This window comes from Hemitrygon akajei, chromosome 3 (assembly GCF_048418815.1).
Source record: "Hemitrygon akajei chromosome 3, sHemAka1.3, whole genome shotgun sequence".
NCBI lineage: Eukaryota > Metazoa > Chordata > Chondrichthyes > Myliobatiformes > Dasyatidae > Hemitrygon > Hemitrygon akajei.
In genome coordinates this window covers 174,206,685-174,223,266 of record NC_133126.1, presented here as the reverse complement: position 1 = coordinate 174,223,266, position 16,582 = coordinate 174,206,685, and the positions used below count along the sequence as shown (strand labels likewise).

The 16,582-nt window shown below is 43.6% G+C and overlaps 1 pseudogene; it reads left to right on the top strand.

Annotated features, from left to right (window-relative positions):
• Positions 1–3,638: 3,638 nt before the first annotated feature.
• LOC140725648 (D-beta-hydroxybutyrate dehydrogenase, mitochondrial-like) overlaps positions 3,639–16,582 on the top strand; it is a 47,129-nt pseudogene continuing 34,185 nt past the window's right edge.

Below are 16,582 nucleotides of genomic sequence, written 5' to 3'. Positions count from 1 at the left end.
TCCTGGGCTATCTCTACTCCCTTTCTTGAATTAGGGAACAACATCTGCAACCCTCTGATCCTCTGAAACCTCTCCCGTCCCCATTGATGATGCAAAGATCATTGCCAGAGGCTCAGCAATCTCCTCCCTCACCTCCCACAGTAGCCTGGGGTACTTCTCATCCGGTGCCAGAGACTTATCCAACTTGATGCTTTCCAAAAGCTCCAGCATATCCTCTTTCTTCATGTCTATACTGTATATCAAGCTTTTCAATCCACTGTAATTCATCCCTACAGTTGCCAAGATCCTTTTCTGTAGCATTATACTGAAGCATTGTTCAAACAGTTAACATCATCACCCAGTACACTGAGATAGTACAACATAAAACAGTAACAAAATGAAGAATAAATTCTATCAGCTACAGACAAAATGCAGTGCACAGTAACAATAAGGTGACAAGGTGGACTGTGAAGTCAAGAGTCCATCTTATTGTACTAGGGAAACATTTAATTGTCTTAAAACAGCGAGATGGAAGCTGTCCTTAAGCCTGGTGGTACAAGCTTTCAGACTTCTGTATGTTTTGCTGAATGGGTGACTGGGATGGGTGGGGTCTCTGATTATTCTGGCTACTTTACTGAGGCAGCACAAAGAATCCATGGAGGGGAGGCTGGTTTCTGTGCTGAGCTGTGTTCACCACCCTCTGCAGTTTCTTGTGGTCCAGAAAAATGCAGTTGTCATAGCAAGCTGTGATGCATCCACATACAGAGTCATAGAGCAGTACAGCACAAAACAGGCCATTAGGCCCATCTAGTCCATGCCAAACTGTTATTCAGCCCAGTCCCATCAAGCTCTACCTGGATCATGACCCTCCATATGTGCCCCCCCTCCCCCATCCATATACTTATCCAAAGTTCTCTTAAATGTTGATTTCAAATCTGCATCCGTTACTACTGCTGGCAGCTCGTCCCACACTCCCACCATCCTATGAGTGAATATGTTCCTCCTCATGTTCCCCTTCCATATTTCACCTTTCACCCTCAACCTAAGGCCTCTAGTTGTAGTCTCACCCATTGGCAGTGGAAAAAAGCCTACTCGTATTTATCTTATCTACGTTAGGAGAGATCTTAACAAGGATGGTTAGGATCCAAATGCTGGGGTATCAGAGGGAAGGATCGAGACACAGTATAAAGCTGGAATGCGAACTGAGCATAAATAAAATGCTGGACAATATCTCTAGTTGGGCTTATGATTGAGCATTGAGACTTCATTCTGGTGCTCTTTAAATACTCAATTGTCAATTAGTGGTACAGTCCTGAATCCTAAAGGGGCCATGCCAGCTCTCCGTACTCCAGAAAGTTAGAGCATCACAACCTCCGAAGCTGGCGCAACTGAATGCATCTTGTAACAACCCTTCATAATGTTGCACACCTATCAAAGCTAAAAAAAACCTTTCATACTAACGTCACTATGTCAGACCAACCTTTTAAAGTGAAATTCAATGTCGGTGGTTGTGAATTATGTACATTTCCCTCAGTTACGTTACCCTACACAAGCCCCCCGCCAGAATTCACTAAAACTGGTATTGTGAGCCTGTCTGGAGCACGACCGAGCCACCCGGTTCAGGTCCTAAGTTCTATGAGTAGAAGAACAGCGGGTGCCTCTGGCTCATCCTGAGGTGTTTAGACATATTCATGGTCACATTGTGACTCCAAGGCCACTGCAGCAGAGTACTTGGTGGGCCAGTTTAAGGCGATCTACCAAAGTACATTCAGGTTTACCCCTCTTATCTATGATAAAAGTTCCAAAATGTGGAACGAGCCATCATAAGGAGCCGAAGGGGGTGTTGATGTGCTTCGTAGTGGACGAGAACAAACGAGGTGGAATGTAGGTCAACAGGAACTCAAGGGTGTTGTATGCCATGTTGGGAGCTAGGAATGAGTGAAAAGGAATTGAATTTACTGAGGAGGGTGGAATGCTGTTGAGAGGCCAACTAGGTAGTTGTAGCAGCAGGAATTAGATCAGCTGAAACTTGTAACGACTGCCGGAATACTAACTCTTCCATGGATGACTGCAGAACATCTTCTGCAGCAGTTCTGAGCCCCAGCAGGACCATGGAAGGCAATCGTGCCAACACTCATCGGGTCAGGGAAGTGCTCCGAGCAGCCTGTTAAGGAGCGGCGAAACTGCCCACATAGACCTTTGGTCTGCCGGTGATACGTCAAGCTTCTGGGCCATCACAGCCTGGAAGTCTGATATGAATTTACGACTGCGATCAGAGGAAATATCAGATGGGGTGCCAAATGAGCAATCCAGGTGATGAATGTCCAAGACACGTCAGTGGTTGTTGTCGATGCTAGAGGGACAACATATGGCTACCTAGTGGCATAGTACAACATAGTAAGAAAGTGCATGAAACCACAGGGGAGGTGGGAGGGGGGGGGGAAGAGGACCAACAATGTCCACGTTGACATGGTCAAACCATTGCTCAAAAACCTCAAAAGGTGCCAATGGCGCCTGACCATGACGGTTAATTTCCGACCACTGCCACTCCACACAGGCTGCAGTCCAATCACATCGTACTTTCCGAGGCTGTGCCAAACGAACTGGGTCAGTAACTTGGTCAGCTGCCATACCCACATAAACAATCCCAATCCCAGCCTCAATGGCTGGCCGTGAGAGGCAATCAGCCACAGCATTATTTTTCCCCTTGATATGCTGCATAGCCTTTGTGAAGTCAGACATGGAGGCCAGTTGGTGTTGCTGTATGTAGACCAAGGATCTGATGTTTTGGCCATCGGGTGCACAAAGTGTTTGCGGTCAATGATCGCTGTGAGAGGGAGACTGTCTAGAAGAAAATGGCAGACAGCCAAATAGAGCGCGAGAACCTCACGGTCTAACTTGATGTGTTTCCTTTCGGGGGGATGGAGCTGCTGACTGAAGAAGGCTGATCCCGACCAACTGTTCAAGCACAGCACCCACAGGATAGTCTGAAGCATCGGTCATAATGACTATGGGTGCGCTGGCGAGTGGATGCGGCAGTACGATCGCGTTAGCAAGAGCTCGTTTGGTAGTAATCAAATGCGCTGACCTGTCAAACACGTGATTAGGGGTACTGCCTTTAGGTGCACGATACAGGGGAAGCACAAGTTCAGCAGCTTGCAGCATGGAGTGGCGGTAGAAATTTACCATAGCTAAAAACCCCTGTAGTTTTTAGTAGTGCGGAGCGATGGGAAATCCATACTAGCGACTACTTTTGATGGATGGGAGAGGTTTCGCACCTTCTGCTGAGATGCGATGGCCGAGGAAGTCAATGGTTGACAACCCAAACTGGCACTTAGCAGGGTTAATAATCAACCCGTATTGGGATAAACGCTAAACGTGCCGAAAAGTCTTGGATGTGTGGGACTGAGTACGGTAATAGGGAGGCCAGACGTCCGGCTTTTGAACACTCTGTCCTCCGTTCGGCACCACCTCGAGCCGGACGTTCTTTTGCCCTCCTTTTTCAGGTCTAACTAAAAAACTTATATAAATTACCTCAGATATACTTAAACAGTGGGAACTGAAAGCTATAACAACTGTCAACGTATTTTTATTATATGTAGTTGCCGTTCTCAACGCTGCCGACGAGCCGCAGCGTATGAGTCACGTCCCAGAGGGTCAGTCTGCCCAAGGCCGCTGCCGCAGTGGAGAGGGGTTGACTTTTTTTGTTCTTGCCCCTAAAGAAATGCCGAAAAGAAAGACTGTACTTAACCATGAATGGGCCAAAGAATTTGGATTTATCGCTAAAAGCAGAAAAGGTGCCTTTCATGTTTTTTGTACACTATGCCGTTGTGCCGTGGAGATTGGCAGTAAGGGAAAAAGTGCAGTTGAACGACACGCTACCACAGATGAACATAAAGTTAACACTCATACTGCTGGTACGTCATCATTGTTATCATTTTTCTCCCTAGCTTGATCAACTCAAGATGACAAAATCTTGGCTGCAGAACCGTGTAAAGTGTATCATGCTGTGAAGCATCATCAGTCATACTGAAAAGTGTTGATTGTGGAGTAAAAGTTGACAAGGAAATATACAGTGACTCATTGATAGTGAAAGGTGGGAAAACTAAAGCAAAAACTCTGTGTGAAGATATTCTAGCACTGTATTCTGTACAAAAGCATGTGGAATATGTCAAAGAACATGGCCTGCCCTTTTCAGTAGCAACTGATGCTTCAAACAAATGAGATATTTTGAGAAGGGAGTGCAACATGTGTTACCTGACTTTTACAGTGATAACAATGAATCATCAGAGGACATAACAAATCAGCTACTGGTTAAACTAGAGAGGTCAGGTCTGGATCTGATAAAAGTGTCTCTGCATACACTGCTGACAATGCAAGTGTAAACCATGGAAAACACAACAGTGTTTATCAAAAACTGAAAATGGCTGGAAAGAACATTATCGCTGCAAATTGTCTGGCCCATATTTTGTACAATGCAACAAGATTTGCTGCAGGAAAACCGGAAATTGATGTTGAAAATATTGTGCAACCATTTCAGCATCTCAGCTAAAAGAACAGCACAGTTAAAGGAATTCTGTGAATTTGTGGGTGTTGATAATTGTAATCTATTACGGCATGTTGTGACTAGATGACTCTCTCTTTTGCCATCTATTGACAGAATACTTAAGTGCTGGGAAGTCCTAAAAAGTTATTTTCAGAGTCTAGGTGAGGAGGAGTGCCCCAAGGTACTGTGGAAGTGCTTTGGAGATGAAGGAAATGCCTGTGAATCATCAGAGATCTATTTCTTCTTCCTCAGTCACACTCTTAAATTGTTCTCAGACTAGAAGCCAAGTCATTCAGCATAATTTCAGTATCTAAGCTAATAGCTGAACTGAAAAGCAAACTTGAGAGAAGAGTGAAGGGCTTTTTTTGGCTTTGCAGTGAACACCAAGCTTAGCCAGCTTACCCCTGATGTGTCTAAGAAATGTGAAGCAGACTTCATTGTTTTCTATGAAAGAATCATAAAGTACTTAAGTGACAGGTATGACTTCTCTGAAAACAGCTTTCATAACAAAGTGTCAAAATTGAGCCTAACAAGTGCCATACCTTTTGGAGAATTCTGTGATGCAGTCAAAGTCAAGATATTGATATGGATGAATTATATGAAGAGTTTGGGACTGTGGAGGCAATTATCAATACTCCTGAGATGGGAGATAGCCATAGTGAAGAACGTTATCTCAAGCTGTTCAGTAAATCTGAGGTCTCTTTTACAAACCTGAAGAAGGTGAGTGTTTATATCTTCTCTATTCCATGCAGCAATGCTCACACAGAATGAGTTTTTTTCAGTGATGACCTCAGACAAAGCAGAGCTCCAAATATGTAACAATTTCTCAGACGAATGCCCAGCCATATACAAAAAACTCCTGGCCAACAGAAAACTCCCGGAGATGGCAAGTAAAGGGCCTCCATATCTGGCAGTCCATGGTAGCCCCAAGTAGTCCTTTAGTTTGTGAAGTAAGTTAATTTGGTTAGCATATCTGCTTCAGCAGTATTAAAAATGATATTAATTTCTTTCAGTTCTTTATTTATACTGTAAGAATGCATGTATGTACTATTGTATCAATAATAATGTATCATTGAATAGGAAAAAGGGCTGTGACAGAAGATCACAGATTAATGATGAAATAGCAAGGATTTTGCTGGATTTATATAGGCAAAAAAAAGTATCATGTTAGAATTTTTATTTAATAAAATAACTAAAGTGATAACTAAACTAATCTGTTTGCATTTGTTGTTTTGGCAATACAGTTTAAATTTTATTAATAAAATAACATTTTTTTGTAACAAATTGTAACAAACTGTATGTGTATGTGTGTATATATATATATATATATATACACAGAGTAACCTATGACCACGTATGCAACGTCCTCCTTTTTGGAAATTAGGAAATGGCCACCCTACCGAGTAATCATCGTAGGGTGATTATGCCTTAACCTCGTTAAGACATTGGTAATCACCACATGGGCAGCAACCCCCATCGGACTTAGGGCCCACATGGAGGGGCGAAGCCCAGGGGCTATTCGACTGGCATTCAATGCCAAGTCTTTCCACGTTGGCAAACCCAGACTTCGTGGTCACCAGCTTTTCTGTGTCGGTCTACACGCTCGGGCATGGACTGGTGGGCCAGTTATGGGAACGTGGTGTTCAAGCCCATGTTTTGTGACTGTAGTGGAGAATATGGGCTTAGTGAGGTTTGGGAATCTGCCAGCAGTCTAGTGAACTCCCATGGGGTGGTGCATGCGTTTGACAGAGTCGTTGCGGGGAGTTTAATGGGGGAGCAGGGTAACGATCCAAAAATCCATAAGCCAGCAGTTCTTAGGATCAACTGACAGTCCTTGGGCAAAGGAAATCTGCACTGAGCAGAGGTCTAGCCACTTTAGCCAGGATGAAGTCCCACGTGTAATGTCACCCACTGAACCGGAGTGTCACCTGTTGTGTCTCATAATTCCAGGTCCTGCTGCTGTAAACCTGGATCTTGCTGCCATTGGTGGCCTCCAGTGAGGTTTCATCGCTCTTTGCCTTCAGATCAATAGTCGATGCTGGCAGCACACTCATCTGAGCACTTGTGTCACACAGGAACCATCACCTTGAAAGGGTGTCCATAATGAACAGGGGACGTCCCTGGAAGCTGGATCCCACGGTGTTCACAGACTTCTGATGTCCTGATGCGCTGCCACTGTTGAAGCCACAAGGCAATTGGCCCTTTCTAGCATTTGTACCAAAGCGAGTGTGGTAAAAACACAAGTCCGGCATTGTCTGTTTTGCAGCCGCTATTGGGGGCTTGCTGACCGGGCTTATTAAGGTAGGGAAAGGAAAAGGAATTATGCACCTCTGCCTGGCTTAGTGTAGACTATCAGCCATTTTAGCAAGCTCCCGATTGTCCTTCATAGGTGCATTAGTGAAGGCTGTACAATATGGATCAGACCGCATGAAGCGTTCTTTAAAAATAAAACAGGGTGGTGATTTCCCAGGAGAGACAGCATGTGGTGCATTAGCTTCGAAGGCTTACCATCGCCAAGACCGGGCATGGAGAGCAACTGTTTGGTGGGCTCAGACTCCAATGGTCCAAAAATCTGTAAAAGGTGAGTTTTCAGCGATGTTTGTCGGATTGTTGAGCCATGCTACCACATAGAGATATTTGGTATTGTCAGCGGAGATTTCTCGCAGAGCGAACCAGGCCTAGGTTTGAATGGCATTTTGCCAAGCGATGGCATTTTGCTCCAGCAATTCCGGCAGTTGACCAACATGTTCAGTAACTACAAAATCATTGTAGAGCATCGGGGTCACCACTGTCGGTTTTTGCACATAAAACAAAGTGAGGCGTTTTATATTTAATGAAATTCGTAACACATTTAATTGAATTCTGAAACCAACACAAAAAGCGTGCTAAAACGTTTCGTAAAACCAGCATCTTAAAATGAAATCATATAACAATTACAGCATGGAAACAGGCCATCTTGGCCCTTCCAGTCCGTGCCAAACGCTTACTCTCACCTAGTCCCACCAACCTGCACTCAGCCCATAACCCTCCATTCCTTTCCTCTCCATATACCTATCCAATTTTTTTTAAATGACAATATCGAACCTGCCTCTATCACTTCTACTGGAAGCTCGTTCCACACAGCTACCACTCTCTGAGTAAAGAAGTTACCCCTCGTGTTACCCCTAAACTTTTACCCCCTAACTCTCAACTCATGTCTTCTTGTTTTAGTCTCCCCTACTCTCAATGGAAAAAGCCTATCCACATCAACTCTATCTATCCCCCTCATAATTTTAAATACCTTTATCAAGTCCCCCCTCAACCTTCTACACTCCAAAGAATAAAAACCTAACTTGTTCAACCTTTCCCTGTAACTTAGGTGCTGAAACCCAGGTAACATTCTAGTAAATCTCCTCTGTACTCTCTCTATTTTGTTGACATCTTTCCTATAATTCAGTGACCAGAACTGTACGCAATACTCCAAAATTGGCCTCACCAATGCCTTGTACAATTTTAACATTGCATCACAACTCCTATACTCAATGCTCTGATTTATAAAGGCCAGCATACCAAAAGCTTTCTTCACCACCCATCCACATGAGATTCCACCTTCAGGGAACTATGCACCATTATTCCTAGATCACTCTGTTCTACTGCATTCCTCAATGCCCTACCATTTACCATGTATGTCCTATTTTGATTAGTCCTACCAAAATGTAGCACCTCACAGTTAATAGCATTAAACTCCATCTGCCATCTTTCAGCCCACTCTTCTAACTGGCCTAAATCTCTCTGCAAGCTTTGAAAACCTACTTCATTATTCACAATGCCACCTATCTTAGTATCATTTGCATACTTACTAATCCAATTTACCACCCCATCATCCGGATCATTAATGTATATGACAAACAACATTGGACCCAGTGCAGATCTCTGAGGCACACCATTAGTCACCGGCCTCCAACCTGACAAACAGTTATCCACCACTACTCTCTGGCATCTCCCATCCAGCCACTGTTGAATCCATTTTACTACTTCAATATTAATACCTAATGATTGATAGATAGATAGATAGATAGATAGATAGATAGATACTTTATTCATCCCCATGGGGAAATTCAACTTTTTTTCCAATGTCCCATACACTTGTTGTAGCAAAACTAATTACATACAATACTTAACTCAGTAAAAAATATGATATGCATCTAAATCACTATCTCAAAAAGCATTAATAATAGCTTTTAAAAAGTTCTTAAGTCCTGGCGGTAGAATTGTAAAGCCTAATGGCATTGGGGAGTATTGACCTCTTCATCCTGTCTGAGGAGCATTGCATCGATAGTAACCTGTCGCTGAACCTTCCTAACTAACCTTTCATGTGGAACCTTGTCAAAGGCCTTACTGAAGTCCAGATAGACAACATCCACTGCTTTACCCTCGTCAACTTTCCTCGTAAACTCTTCAAAGAATTAATAAGATTTGTCAAACATGACCTTCCACACACAAATCCATGTTGACTGTTCCTAATCAGACCCTGTCTATCCAGATAATTATGTATACCATCTCTGAGAATATTTTCCATTAATTTACCCACCACTGACGTCAAACTTACAGGCCAATAATTGCTAGGTTTACTCTTAGAACCCTTTTCAAACAATGGACCCACATGAGCAATATGCCAATCCTCCGGCACCATCCCCGTTTCTAATGACATTTGAAATATTTCTGTCAGAGTCCCTGCTATTTCTACACTAACTTCCCTCAAGGTCCTAGGGAATATCCTGTCAGGATCTGGAGACTTATCCACTTTTATATTCTTTAAAAGCGCCAGTATTTCCTCTTCTTCAATCATCATAGTTTCTATAACTACCCTACTTGTTTCCCTTACCTTACACAATTCAATATCCTTCTCCTTAGTGAATACCGAAGAAAAGAAATTGTTCAAAATCTCCCCCATCGCTTTTGGCTCCACACATAGCTGTCCACTCTGATACTCTAAAGGACCAATTTTGTCCCTCACTATCCTTTTGCTATTAATATAACTGTAGAAACCCTTTGGATTTATTTTCACCTTACTTGCCAAAGCAACCTCATATCTTCTTTTAGCTTTTCTAATTTCTTTCTTAAGATTCTTTTGAAATTCTTAAGAAACCCCAACTCAATTTTAGTCATTGTGAATTAAATTAATTTATCCCAATTACGTTACCCTACACTATATGTTTTCCCACAGTGACTACCGAAATTGGGGTTAGTGTTGGTTGGATTTGTAATAGGCATATTGGATCATGGATTATTGATGACAGCTGCTCCTTCACTATGATAATTCCAAGCAAACTTTGAGACCGTGAACTCAACACATAGATACGTGACTTCCTGCGGCCATTAAGGATAGGCAGCAACACTTCCACCGTGGTTATTCTCACACTGGTGCCCCACTAGGTTATGTCTGGAGCCCCCTACTCTACTGTCTGCCAGATTCTGCTCCAACTTCATCTATAGGTTTGTAGATGATAGTGGGCCGTATCTCAAATAACAATGAGTCAGAGTACAGGAAGAAGACAGAGATTTTAGTAACATGCTGTCAAGACAATGATCTTTCCCTCAAAGTCAACAAGACAAAAGAACTGGTCATCAATGGGGGGGAGGTGTGGTTTGAGGGGTGCAAATGTTCCTGTTTACATCAAGGATTGAGAGTTTCCCATCCCTAGGAGTGAACATCACAAAAAGCCTGTCCCAGTCCAATTAATTCATGTCACACCAAAATGGCTCACCAATGCACCTACTTCCTCAGGATGCTAAAGAAATTAGTCATATCTCCATCAACCCTCACCAATTTATTTTTATTGTAAGCATTCCACCTGGGTGCACCCAGGCTTGGAGTGCCAACCGCATGAAAGAGCAGAGGTTCGTTGATACAGCTCAGCGTGGAAACCAGCCTCTCTCTATAGGCTCTTCTCACTACCTCAGAAAAGCAGTCACCCAACCCACCCAACCTAGTCTCCCATCGATCAGAAGATACAAAAGTCTGAAAGCAGGTACTAAAATAGTGCAAGGTTCACACGTACATCGAACCATACAGTGAAATGCATTGTTCTGCGTCAACAACCAACAAAAGGACAAGGTTGTGCTTGGGCCCAGCCCACAAATGTTCCCATGCAACCACTGTTTATGGTTCCCACGTAGAAACACCTTAAAGTTCAAAGTCAAAGTAAATATCATTATCAGAGTTCATATATGTCACCATATGCAACCCTGAGATTCATTTTCCTGCGGGCATACTCAGCAAATCTATAGAATAGTAACTACAACAGGATCAATAAAAGATCGATCAGAGTGCAGAAGACAACAAACTGCAAATGCAAATATAATAGCAATAAATAACAAGAACATGAGATAATGAGAGATAAAGAATCCTTAAAGTGAGATCATTGTTTGAGGAAACATCTCAATGGATGGGCAAATGTAGTTATCTCATTTTGTTTAAGAGCCTGATGGTTGAGGGCTAGAATCTGCTGGTACAAGTCCCTTCTACTTGATGGCAGCAGGAAGGGAAGAGTATGGCCTGGGAGGTGAGGATCTCTGATGATGGATGCTGCTTTTCTATGACAATGTTTCATGTAAATGTGCTCAACGGTTGGGAGGGCTTTACCCATGATGAACTAGGCAGAATCCATGAGAATCCAGAGCTGCTGGTATCAGGTACCACATGAATCGGAGTGGCACAGCCATGGCCGCGCTGTGGAGGGTGACTGCGCCCATGCTGAAGTAGGGAAGTGCAGAATGGGGAGCCGATCACACAGGTCCGGGAAAAGTTCAGCTAAAAGGTTAACGAGTTGGAACCATTAATTAGGCTGCTGCGCCCTGGAGAAGGGGCTCATCCCAAAACGTTTACTGTGTACTCTTTTCCATAGATGCTGCCTGATCTGCTGAGCTCTTCCAGCATTTTGTGTGTGTTGCTTCTGGATTTACAGCATCTGAAGATTTTCTCATGTTTGGGTGCCTCCATGGTAGAAATCCTGTCTCTCCAGGACAACATTGACAATAAGGCTTCATTGTTGTCGCTCAAGTAATTCCTGGGAGTTAGTTAAACTATTGAATGTTGAAAGGCCTCAGTAAAATAGATGTGGAGAGGATCTTTCCTATGGTGGGACAGTTTAGCACCAGAGGACACAACTCAGAATAGAGTGGCATCCTTTTAGAACAAAGATGATGAGTGGCGAATCGGTGGAATTTGTTGCCCCACGCAGCCGTGGAGGCCAAGTCTTTACATATGCTTAAGACAGAGGTAGATAGATTCTTGATTGATCAGGGCACGAAAGGATACAGGGAGAAGGCAGGAGATTAGGGCTGAGAGGAAAATTGGAAAAACCATGATGAAATGGTGGAGCAGACTTGATGAGCCAAACGACATTATTCTGCTCCTATATCTTATAGTCTTATGGGACAGTATTGTAAAAATAATTAAAATATGAATTTGTTTTCCCATGAACTGATAGTAGATTTTACACACACAACACACAAAATGCTGGAGGAATTCAGCAGGCTAGGCCAAGATGCTGCCTGGCCTGGTGAGTTCCTCCAGCATTTGTGTGTGTTGCTCGGATTTCCAATATTTGCAGATTTTCTCTTCTTTGTGAGTGGATTTTACAACTTTTTTTTGTTTTTTCAATTTTATGTGAGATAATTAGCACACATCATTTTCTACTATCATTGAACTGTCTGTTCAGTACACCTAATGTTTCCTTCTTCAGCAAAGAGCTCACAAAGCTTTTGTAGGTCCCAAGTCATCATCACCCAGTTTTTCAAGTTCATGACTTTTGTGGGAAGAGCGTTGACATTGGAGCACCAGTGCACCTTGCAGCTTGTTTTATCAAGTCATCAAGACCAATGTCTATGTTGTTGTCAGTACACTGGAGCAGGGCCAGTACTGTGCACACCGTGATATTAATGGAGTAACAAATTCCAAAATCCCAAATCCCAAATTCAAAGGCAGCGTCAAAGTTCAGGCAGAGATCAAACCATCCAGAGAGTCCAAAAACCAAAATCAGAAAACAGGCAGAATCAATATTCAGACAGGCAGAGTATATATATGAATGCTGGAAAGGCTCAGGAAAATTCACTAGCATAATCTGGCAACCAACAGGTGGAAACACAGCACTGAAATACACTGAGCAATAAACAGAGAGACAGGTGATAGGTGGAGCACAATGAGACACAGGTGGCAGCAATACAGGTAATAATGAGAAGCAGATGGGAGACGGAGGACTCAGTGATACAGGGGCCAGAGTAGAGCAGGAGTGGAGACAGGAGCACATGGCAATACAAAACCACAGACTGACAGCTAGGGGGAAACACACAAAAAGACAGAGTTCAACTGGAGGCACTGACAGTTGTCTCAATTGAAGTTGCTGTCAAACTTGATCCACATTCTTTGCTACAGCTTTCTGGAAATCAGCCTCCTGTTGAAAGTATTAACAAAACAAAAAAATAGTTGGAAGACAGAGGAGTGAAAGCTTTTAAAACCCTACAGAGAGCAACCAGAAGAATAATTAGGAGGGAAAAGATGAAATATGAAAGCAAGCTAGAAAACAATATCAAAGTGGATAGTAAAAGCTTTTTCATATATGTAAAAAAAATGAGAGTGGATATAGGACCTCTACAAAACGAGGTTGGATAAATAATAACAGGAAATGGCAGATGAACTAAATGACACACACAAAATGCTGGTGGAACACAGCAGGTCAGGCAGCAACTATAAGGAGAAGCACTGTTGACATTTCGGGCCGAGACCCTTCGTCAGGACTGAATGAACTAAATGAATATTTTGCATCAGTCTTCACTGAGGAAGTGTGCCAGATGTTGAAGGGTGTGAAGGAAGGGAAGTGAGTGCAGTTACTATTACAAGGGAGAAGGTGCTCAAAAAGCTGAAAGTCCTAAGAGTACATAAGCCACCCAGGCCAGAAAAATTGCACCCTAAGGTTCTGAAAGAGGTTGTGGTAGAAACTGTGGAGGCATTAGTAATGATCTTTCAAAAACCATTGGCCTCTGGCATGGTGCAAATGTCACTCCACTCCTTGAGAAAGGAGGAAGGCAGCAGAAAAGAAATTATAGACTAATTTACCTGCATCAGTGGTTGGGAAGATGCTGGAGTCAATTCTTAAGGATGAGGTTATGGAGTACTAAGGGGATGCAGTGGATGTTGTATATTTGGACTTTGACAAGGTGCCACACATGAGGCTGCTTACCAAGTTAAGACCCATGGCATTACAGGAAGGTTACTAGCATGGTTAGAGCATTGGCTGATTGGTAGGAGGCACCGAGTGGGAATAAAAGGATCCTTTACTGGTCTGCTGCCAGTGACTAGTGGTATTCCACAGGAATCGGTGTTGGGACCACTTCTTTTTATGCTGTCTATCAATGATTTAGGTGATGGAATAGATGGCCTTGTTGCCAAGTTTGTAGATGATACAACAATTGGTGGAGGGGCAGGTAGTGTTGAGGAAATAGGTAGGCTGTAGAAGGACTTAGATAGATTAGCGCAATGGACAAGAGAGTGGAAAATGAAATACAATGTTGGAAAATGCATGGTCATGCACTTTAGTAGTAGAGATGAATGTTCAGACTATTTTCTAAACGGGGAGAAAATTCAAAATTCTGAGAGGCAAAGGGACTTGGGAGTCCTTGTGCAGAATACCTTAAAGGTTATCTTGCAGGTAGAATTGGTTGTGAGGAAGGAAAATGCAATGTTAGTATTCATTTCAAGAGGTTTAGAGTAGAAGAGCAGCGTTGTGATGCTGAGTCTTTCTAAGACACCTTTGAGGCCTCATGTTGAGAATTGTGAAGAGTTTTGGTCTTCTCATCTAAGAAAGGATGTGCTGGCATTGAAGAGGGTGCAGAGGAGGTTCACAAGGATGATCCCGGAATGAGGAACATTTGATAGTTCTGGGTCTGTACTCGCTGCAATTTAGAAGGATGAGGCGGGATCTCATTGAAACCTTTGAATGTTGAAAGGCCTAGGCAGAGTAGATGTGGAAAGGATGTTTCCCATGGTGCGGGAGTCTAGGACAAGAGGACACAGCCTCAGGACAGAGGGGCGTCCATTTAAAAGAGAGATAAGAAGAAATCTCTTTAGCCAGAGGGTGGTGAATTTGTGGAATTTATTACCACAGGCAGATATTGGGTGTTTTTGGGTTGTTGTTGGTTGTTAAGGTTAATACACAGCCAGGTTGTTGGGTGTATTTAAGGCAGAGCTTGTTAAGTTATTGTTTAGACACGGCATCAAAGGTTATCTCTTCAGTGGTTTCATCGAGGCCCGACTGTGCAAAACGTGGACGTCAGCCAGTTAGAACAGCGAGATGAGTTTAAAAGGAGACAGCGAGTGTCGGGGTAATGGACGACAGAGTAGGAGGGCTTTGGCTCAACGGGGCTTTGGCAATAACGGGTCAAGGTGAAGTAGGTTGCCTGTGTAGAATACAGACAGAAAGTATGTGTGTGAGGCTGGTGTTCTGTGCTTGGTGTTAGATGTGTGAAGTCCTGGAGACACCCAGCCTCCCGGACGGCCATATCTGTACAGGTGCGTCGAGCTGCAGCTCCTTGGGGACCGAATTAGGGAACCGGTTATGCAGCTCGATGACCTTCGTCTGATCAGGGAGAGTGAGGAGGTGACAGAGAGGAGCTATTGGCAAGTAGTCACACCGGGGCCTTGGGAGACAGATAAGTGGGTAACAGTCAGGAGAGGAAAGGGCAAAAGGCAGATACTAGAGAGTACCCCTGTGGCTGTCCCCCTTAACAATAAGTACTCCTGTTTGAGTGCTGTTGATGGGGGCTACCTGGGGGAAGCAACAGTGGTCACGCCTCTGACACAGAGTCTGGCCCTGTGGCTCAGAAGGGTAGGGAAAGGAAGGTGATGGCAGCAGTGATAGGGGACTCTATAGTTAGGGGATCAGACATGTGTTTCTGTGGACGCAGGAAAGAAACATGGATGGTAGTTTACCTCCCAGGTGCCAGGGTCCAGGATGTTTTTGATTGTGTTCACGATTCCTGAAGTGGGAAGGAGAACAACCAAAGGTCGTGGTACATATTGGTACCAACAACATAGGTAGGGAAAGGGAGGAAGTCCTGAAAACAGGCTACAGGGAGTTAGGAAGGAAGTTGAGAAGCATTACCTCAAAAGTAGTAATCTTGGGATTACTGCCTGTGCTACACAATAGTGAGTATAGGAATAGAATGAGATGGAGGATAAATGTGTGTATGAGGGATTGGAGCAGGAGGCAGTAATTCAGATTTCTGGATCATTGGGACATCTTTTGGGGCAGGCGTGACCTGTACAAAAAGGATGGGTTGCACCTGAATGCAAGGGGGACCAATATCCGGGCGGGGAGCTTTGCTAATGCAATTGGGGAGAGTTTAAGCTACAATTGCTGGGGGGGTGGGAACTGAACTGAAGAGACTGGGGAAGAGATGTTTGGCTCACAAATAGAGAAAGCTTGTAGACGGTGCGAGAGGGAGGATAGACAGCTGATAGAGAAGGGATGCACTCAGACCAATGGTTTGAGATGTGTCTATTTTAATGCAAGGAGTATTGTGAACAAAGCGAATGAGCTTAGAGTGTGGATCAGTACTTGGAGTTATGAATTTCTGGCCTTTACAGAGACGTTGATGGCTCAGGGGCAGGAATGGCTACTTAGAGTGCCAGGCTTTAGACGTTTCAGAAAGGACAGGGAGGGAGGCAAAAGAGGTGGGGCTGTGGTACTGCTGATCAGTGATAGTGTCATGGCTGCAGAAAAGGAGGAAGTCATGGAGGGATTGTCTACTGAGTCTCTGTGGGTGGAAGTTAGAAACAGGAAAGGGTCAATAACTCTACTGGGTGATTTTTATAGACCACCCAATAGTAACAGGGACATCGAGGAGTAGATAGGGAGACAGGGTTGTCGTGGTGGGAGTTTTTAATTTCCCAAATATTGATTGTCATCTCCCGAGAGCAGGGGATTCAGATGGGGTGGAGTTTGTTAGGTGTGTTCAGGAAGGTTTTTTGACACAATATGTAGATAACTCTACAAGAGGAGAGGCTGTACTTGATCT